Consider the following 9,222-nt stretch of genomic DNA (forward strand, 5'->3'; position numbering starts at 1 on the left):
GAGCAGCAAAAACACGGTAGGCAGGTCCTGAACCGGGACCGCGCAAAAGACGCGGGAAAGGCCGGAGAGGGCAAGAGAGGAAGGGAAGGCAGAGGAGAATCCTGATTTCTGTCACAAGCGACGTTGGTTTATCACATGTAAGACATAAATCGTACAATCAGGAGCCCGGAGGTGTATTTACATACTTGCAGGTTGACTTTGCGTCTTGACTAATTATCGACCACACACTGTGCAGCAAGAAGGAAGCTGCCTCGGAGCCGGCGTGTGAATTTTAACGGCTCCCTGTCGTCAAAATACACACAAAACAAACGAGACGTAACGTTCAATGTAGTGCCGATAGAAAAGGAATATGACGGTTTACGGTTTATCAAAAATGGCGAATTAAATCAGCAGGTCTCAGTTTTCTATCAATGTAAATCGATATCGTTGGGGCATCACTTTGGGCTCTGGAGAATTGTGATTGTTTTTGGTTAAACTTACAACTGACCGCCAATAGACATACAATAGACATGAAATAATCTAGAGAAGAAAGTCATGAAGTCCATGAAGTGTTAAGAGTCTGACAAGCTGGTTGGAACGAAGGACCTTTGGGAGTGCTCCGTCTTACAATGGTGGGAGTAAGCATCCGCATAGTTTATTGAATTTATTGGCGTTGAACTAATACAACAAAATAAACACTGTAAACTTGTGTATTAGTGTTATTATTACAATATGGTTTTCTAATGTTCCTTATCTGAGAGACGAGGATCATTTAAATAAATCACCATGATCGCAGCATAACATATTCATAGCTCACATTGTGACCCGACATGTGAGGCATACGTAACTTGCCTCAAACTTGTCAGGTTTTTCAGATCAGGCTTGTGCACAGATACAGACAGACTTGAAATAACAAATGGAAATAGCAGGCCAGTTTTTCTGACTGACTCACCACCTAAAGGCTTCAGATTTATTTAGAATGAATTGGAATGATCAGAGAAGGCTTGACTTGATGGGCATGCTCCCTCTTGCTTTGTATATATTTAATATTCAACCCCCAAAAAGGTTTCCAGTTTACAAAAATGCCCTTTAAAACATAAAGGAACACAAAGAGAAACACGAGGTATCAGAGAAAAATCCAGCTGTGAGAGCTTTCAAACATCATGAGGGACCATGAACGCCCACCTTCCTTTATTCAGGCAAATCGCTGCAGCAACATGTTCATGCCAAAAACGGGATGGAATTGAGGCACACTCCAGCTGAGAGTTTGCGTTGTTGTGTCCACCGACGGCGATCGCCGTCCTCTGCTTCGTCTGGAACGAATCAAGATCATTGTGAAGAAGCACGGCCTGGACCAACCTTCTTTGAGCAAGAGAAGGAGTTTTGAGAACAAGCTCAGCGCGCAGGTAAACGATGGATGGTTTCTACGTCAAAGAGACAGACTTTGTGCAGAATGTATGTCTAGAATATACACCGATAATTTTATTCCATTTCGCGTTCTTGGAGATTTTGACGCCTAACGATTTGATGTAACTGCAAAGGGTTTGGTTGACAGTCAAAGTTAATGAATACGAATTGTGTCTGGTAATTGGTTGGGATATGCCAAACAGCTTAAAAAGCAGAAATAAAGAACAGAACGTGACCGGAAGATTAAGAAGCCATAGGCTTGGACAAAAGAATACTAAACTAATAAATGAATGATTCAGCAAAATGGCAGAGAATATAAACGACAGTGAGAAAACACACAAAACTGAGCAGAAGATCTAATCTCCTGTATGGGGAAATGTCCTGCAGGGTTAAGAAACCTGCTCTGCCCTGCTCTAATATGCGGGCGTTGTGCTGTCGTTCGTGATAGTGGACGTGTTTCACATCAAACCTAACATGTCTGGCTCTTCCAGGGTCCCCTTAAAGTGTTTTCTGTTCTTGGAAGGCCTCTGGGCAAGCGGCCAGAGAAAATACTTATGGTGCAGAACGCGAGCATTGCGCGCGGGAGCTCCACACCCTCGCTCTCTCCCGATAGCTCCTACATCATCTGGCGTCCGTGCTGCGATCGGAACTGTCCATCCGAACCTCCTGGTCACGGCCCGCAGCGCTGCCCAGCTCCGGGGCTCGGGTCCGAGAAGACTCCTCCGCAGCTGGGGCCTGGAGACGACGAGGCGCTCTTTTCCCCTGGCCGTGTCGCTCCGACGCCTCCGTCCCAGACCGGCCTCATGCTCGAGGGCGCTCGGTCGTGGAAGCAGGAAGAGAGGAGCGAGGGGAGGACGGAGAGGGATGGAAAAAGGGAGCCGAAGGGGGGAAAGAGGAGAGGCGAGAGAGAAGAGGTCCTGATGGCGATGAAGGTCCTGTCTGCAGAGAATGAGCTAGAAAGTACTAGCGCTGAAATCAGCAGAAGTGAGGACGGTAAACCCAAGAGAAACAGAATATGCACGGAGCGCAACTGTCGAGTCTCACGACCGTCGATCTCCAGGCCCCACTGCGGAGAGTCGTCAGGGACACGAGCCCCGGAGATGGCAGCGCTGCCGGGCCGTGAAAGGAGGTTCGGATGGACAGTTCAAGCGATCGTCCGTGGCGTAGAATTTTCTCTAGGAAGCTTGCCCAGAGCCCTCCAAACACTTTAAGGGCCCCTGGAAGCGCCAGGACATGTAGGTTGAAACAAGTCACTATAAACGAACGACAGCACAAACGACAGCATATTTAGAGCAGGCAGAGCGGTTTCCTAACCCTGAGACATTTCCCCCATACGGAGATTAGATTCTTCTGCTCAGTTTGTGTGGTTTCTCACTGTCGTTTTATATTCTCTGCAATTTTGCTGAATCATTCATTTATTAGTTTAGATTCTTGGTACAAGCCTATGGCTTCTTATCCTCCGGTCCGTCTGTTCTCTTATCTGCTTTTAAGCTGTTGCATATCCATACAATTACAGACACAATTCATATATCATTAAACTGTGGACTTGTCAAACCAACCCTTTTGCAGTTACATCAATCGTTTAGGAGTCAAATCTCCAATGAAGCGAATGAATAAATTATCGGATTGTATATCTAGACATACATTCTGCACAAAGTCTGGTCTCTTTGCCGTAGAAACATCCATCGTTACCTGCGCGAGAGGCTTGGTTCTCAAACTCCCTTCTCGTGCTCAAAGAAGGTGCCAGGCCGTGATCGTCTCACAATGATCTCTGATCGTCCGAGAAAGGAACGGCGTCGCCGTCGAACGCAACTCTCACTGGAGTGTCGCTCAATTCCATCTCCTTTTTTTTTGGCATGAACATGGTTGCTGCAGCGATGCCTGAAAGGAAGGTGGGAGTTTCATGTCCCCATTCATGAATTGTTTTGAAAGCCACGCTGGATTTTTCTCTGATACCCTGTGTATTTATCTTTGTGTTCCTTTATGTTTTTAAAGGACATTTGTGGTTGTAAGCTGGAAAACCGTTTGGGGGTCTTGAATATAAATATATCACAAAGGCAAGAGGAGCATGCCATCACAGTCACGCCCGTTCTATCATCCAATTCATTCTAAAAAATAAATCTGAAGCCATTTAGGTGGTGAGATCAGTCAGAAAACTGGTGCTATCCATTTGTATGTTCAATCTGGCTGTATCTGTTGCACAAGCCTGATCTGAAAACCTGGGACCAAGTTGAGGCCAAGTTAGTATGACATCACATGTAGGTCACAAAGTGCGCCTATGAAATGTTATGGCTGAGATCATTGGTGGATTTTATTTACAATGATCCTCGTCTCTCAATATAGGAAACATTAAGAAAACATATGTCAATAATTAACACTAAATACACAAGTTACAGTGTTATTTGTTGTCTATAGTCAATCGCCATAAATTAAATAAACTATGGCAGACTGCTACTCCCACCATGTAAAGAAGAGCACTACCACAGTCCTTCGTTCCAACAGCGTGTCAGACTCTTTAACACTTCATGACTTCATGACTTTCTTCTATGAGATTATTTCATGTCTTGTATGTCATTGGCAGGTCAGTGGTTAAGGGTAACCAAAAAAACAATCAACAATCCTCCAGAGCCCCAAAGTGATGCCCCAAAGATATTCGATTTACATTGATAGAAAACTGAAACCTGCTGATTTAATTCGCATTTTTGATAAACCTAAACCGTCATATACTTTTCTATCGGCACTACATTTGAACGTTACGTATCTGTTTGTTTGGGTGTGTATTTTCAGACGACAGGGAGCCGTAAATCACACGCCGGCTCCGGAGCGCTTCCTTCTTGCTGCACAGTGTGTGGTCGATAATTAGTCAGACGCAAAGTCAACATGCAAAGTATGTAAATACACCTCCGGGCTCCTGATTGTACAGATTTATGTATTACATGAGAACCACTTCGCTTGTGACAGAAATCAGGATTATAATCTGACTTACCTCCTCTATGGCCTCTCCGACTTTCTCAGAGTCTTTGGAGAGGTAAAGGTTGGTCATGTAGGCCTTCAGATAGCCGATAGGACTCTGTCCTCCCGTCATACAGAATCTCTCTATGGTCAAATCTGAAAAGAAAAAGGCAAGTTGAGAGTGCGGAAAAAAACCCATACTGATTACACTATAAGTGCTCTTCTCATATCTAGTGGCTGCTCTTATTGTGCCTGTTTTGCTGTAGCACAATCAAGAATGTTTTGGTTTAGGACTCAGCGTACCATAGTGTATAATGCTGTTTATCAGACGCACTCCGACTTGGGCGTGATTGTTCGTCATTAAGACGATGTCAAACAGCTCCTCGCTGTCCGGGTAGAGCTTCCTCAGTCGAAGTTGACGTTCATCAGCCCTGTGTGAGAGTGGACGGACACCAGAGAACAGGAATTGTTCAGAGCGTTCGAACTTGGGCTTACGACACAAACATTACAACATTTTCAGTTAAAAAAAAGAGAAAATCAGGACACTGAAACAACACTGAGAGAAGGAATGTGCTTTATAAACCACAACTTCCTTATCAGGGTTATCGTATTAGTATGAGTGTTATTTCTACTGATAAGATATCACAAACAGAAAGCTGACAATTTCCTCGAGGAAGCTTTGAAACTGTTGCACTGACACAGAGAACAATGTAACAACTGTAAATGGCCCAATCAGAGCATATCCTGGCACACAATATTAAAAAACAAATAAGTTTTGATGGTGGATGGGGGATTTTTATCTAAGTTATGAACATATTTTGCAGAAGTATACAGTCAAAAATCTTCAAAGTTGGTCATTGATAAGATACACCTTGCTAAAAAAAAAAAATAAACAGGGGGTAAGCAGATTACCTGCAACAAGCATTACGACCTTACAGAAGGTAAAATAGGATGTATCAGGAGTGTGAAATTAATGGCATAAACTTTTGATACTCACGTCACTTTTATTGCTGTCTATATATCATGGTTACACACTTATGTATATTTCTATCTGTGTGTATGTTCTATATGATTTTATGTTGTCTGTCAAGCTTTTTGTTTTATTTCTTTCATGTGTACACATATTTGGCCGTAGAAGTCATTCAGATTTGATTTTGATTTAAACTTTTTAAGTTCTGGTCATTTTAGAGGCTATAGTGTTTCTAATATTTTGTCCACTGTTTATATAAATGACAGTGGGTTAAATATTAACAAACAACCTCATTATAAGCAATAGAATTCAAAAGCACCACAAAGACACCTCTAAAGTTACTAAAAAGGTTAATCAGCACATTTTTTAAAACAATTTGGAGGGATTGTTACAAGACTGTTAGGTTATAGCTAGGTGTACCCAATAAACTGAAACTGGGTCTATATCTATGATTGTGGATTTGAAATTGAGCTGGAGTTGTGGCATTTCTGCCATAAAGAACTGGCCTTTAGAGAAGAAAAGGAGCAATGGTGCAATGGAAAATAAGTAACATGCTCCAGTGAGTCATTGATTACTCGGCACTCAACATCCAGGTAGGTTACAAAAGCCAAATGAAGCCTTCAATAACAGTGTCTGCTGCCAGCTGTAGTAGCATGTCTGCATCCCTGTTATTGAGTAGTTGCAAAGAGCCAAGATATTTACAGTAACAGCGTGTAACCACCCCAAGGTGTTACACGCCATGAAGAAGTTCATAGACACATTTAATAGTGGTCTGATGAACACCAGGTCTGCCACATCACGGCTCTGAACATCAACCAACCTTTAGGAGAAGGTGTACGCCAAATACCCTCAAATAAAATGTTGATTTTTCCGAGGCTGGGTGATTTAACAACTTTGTACACCGCATTCCAGCAAGAAGTGAGGGCCTGGACTGATTTATCTTTAAATGAGGAATGTGGAAGCCAATGAGGAACTCAAAAGGTGGATACGTTAATATGCAAATTAAGAGTGATAGTGTGCTTGACAGATTTATGATTGTAGCAATCAGAGCACCAAAATCCAAATGACTCACTGAGGTGTGGCTTTAACTTTGCGAAAGTTTTGCTAGAAACAGAAATCTGGTATTTTTTCTTGTATGACTGCATTCCAAAAGGAGTTAAAGTAAAAAATGCAGTTTGGTGATAGGGGCTTCCGTTGTTTGACTTTTAGGCAGGTAAAGTCGGGACTGATTTGTTTTTAAATAGGAATATGGAAGTCAGTGAGGAACTCTAACATGTCAAAAAGGGGATGACGTGACTCCTAGAATCTGAACATTAAAAGATGAATGAACGTGTGAAAATTAAAAGAGAAACTGAGGAGTGGAAGTAAGAGTTTTAGGATTGTAGTAGATCTGACAATACACGACTATGAGGCTAACTTATTTTACTAGAAACTAGAAATCATACAGTCCATCATCAGAGATATGTCTGTTCTTGTGAAGCTGAAGACGGGTGTGATTTCACAAGTTAAATATGGACTGATTTGTCTTTAAATGAGCAATTTGAACATCAGTGAGGAACTTCTAACATATCAAAGCATGTACAGAATGAATGAACACATGAAAATAAGAGATAAAACAGACTTTTTTTATGACGGATCTAAAAGGCTGTAACATGTCTTCAATCTCTTATTGGAACTACAATCATGCGCAGTCTACTTCAGAGACATTTGTCTGTTCTGTGCAGCTTTTTGTGCAAAGTCTACCTGGTGTGGATGTACCAACACCTTCATACTTCAATGCATATGAAGGGACCACACCCTGCAGAGAGGCGTGCAGCAGCGTCTTCACCTTTCGGGTCTCAGGCCTACCTGACGAAGGGGAAAGCAGCTCCTGGCTTCAGAGGCTCGTTTTCATTCTCCAGCTGATAGGCCACATACTTCTCCACACCTTCCTCCTCGTAGATCTTCCTCTCTGCCACCATGTTGAAGAGGGTACGCGAGGAGACGGCGATGGTGACGGCATACCGGGGTTTGGGCGTGAGAGGAGGCCGGGAAGTTTAATATATTAAACATTGGATATGCATGCAAAGATGGGGTTATTTTACACATATAAAACCACGTGTGGTGTAAAAATAAAGCGTGCACACACAGGCTTGTGTTTCTAATACCACAGGTCCGGTTTGTGTGTTTTGAGGTTGTCAAAAAAAGCTTGGCCGCAGCCCAGTCTTTCTCCTCTCCGTATCTTAGCTGGAGCTGGAGCTGACTCGTTTGGCTTGATTTCACTCATATTCTAAGAGTTTATAATAAAGGTGAAGTCCAATGCAGCTTGTAAACTTTCCCGGAAACCCACTAAAAGAAAGCCAGGGGGGGCGTGTTCTCCAGCAGTGACGCAAGCAGGTCAGAGCATCGCTCGTACTGATTGGCTGAGAGACAGAGAGTAAACATTATACACACATCTAGATTATACAGTGTGTGTGACACCCTCAGTTTCACTGATATTTGGGGATGTTAGTTAAATGGTTCTTTGCTGCCCCCGTGTTGACAAGAAGGTCCATAAAGAAAATTGTTTGTTTTTTTCCCTGTTTTGGTTGCAACAAATTGCAACAATTTTTCAAAGTGCAACAGTTGACTTACTTGCTCACAGCCAAACTCAACAACCAAGCAGCAACAAAGGCTGTTCATGTACTTAAATCATCCTTTATATCCCGCTTTGTTGGTTTTCTCTTCTGAGTCTCCTGTTTGTCAAAACGTTGTCTTTGTAAACTCTGATTTTAGTGCTATACAAATAAAGTTATTATTATTACAAACCAAATATTTACTAAAACTACTTACAGAACAAGAAAGAGAACAACAAATGATGCAAAGAAACCAACCGGCAACCTCCGTGGCGGTGAAGTAAAGTCAATGTGGAAGTGCTACAAACTGCAGTTCCTCAAACATCCACTTGAGGCTGGCTCCAGAAGTGAGTCAGTCTCCATAAGTCCCCATGTTCAAATGTCCAACTTCACAGCAGAAATAAACATGTTTACAGCCTGGTACAAAAAACAGTTTTGGTCTCTATAGATAATTTCCACATTCATGACAAACTGTACTGAGGGTGAATTTTTTATAGTCACTCACCTGTACGTGGCTGCTTGATTGAACAGGTAACAGATGGCTTATTAGAGCACCGAGCTGTCATTGGCCTGCCCTCAGGTCCATGTTTTTGCCGATTTTTTGATTAGCCAACATGGAAACAGCTAGCTTTTCGCCTTCAGGTGATGTTACTCATGCTTGTCCATTATTTATACTGTCAACAACACAAGACATAGCAGTTAGCTAATACGAACAACAAGAAGTCCAGCTCGGCGTCTGTCTTTCAGCCTTTTATTTCACAAGCCTCACCAAAGACTAAAAGTAGTCCCACATTTACTCTTGTCTGCCCAGCTCCTGTTCTGGCACAACACCGGCTCCATTCCCCGTCAGCTACAGTTCCCAAATATGTAATGCTCTGGTGTCCACATACAGCCCTGATACACTACATGTATCCAAGCTTTGAGTGAGTAAAGTAGAGGTTAAGACGAGGCAAGTTTATTTGTAGAGTTTTTATTGTAAACATGAATTGTAAAGGAACTTCAAGCGCTTTCCGAAAGGTAAAGAAATGCATTTGAACATTTTAAATATCAATACAGAAACGGAACAATTTGTTAAAAACAAAAGTAAAATGACACATTACACATATGCAAATAATTCATATTAAAATCTGATGTTTTGATCACACAGAAACAATGCTTATTTTATGGTAAACTCAACTTTGTTATTCTCTGATCAAAAATAAAACAAACATTATAATAACAAAATAAATACTCATCTGTTCTTGTGGAATAACTTGTTTGACAGTGATACTTTGCAAAACCTCCATAGTCTCCCATAACAGGAGGTCAGAGAGGTAATAT

This window comes from Larimichthys crocea, chromosome XI (genome assembly GCF_000972845.2).
Source record: "Larimichthys crocea isolate SSNF chromosome XI, L_crocea_2.0, whole genome shotgun sequence".
Classification (NCBI taxonomy): domain Eukaryota; kingdom Metazoa; phylum Chordata; class Actinopteri; family Sciaenidae; genus Larimichthys; species Larimichthys crocea.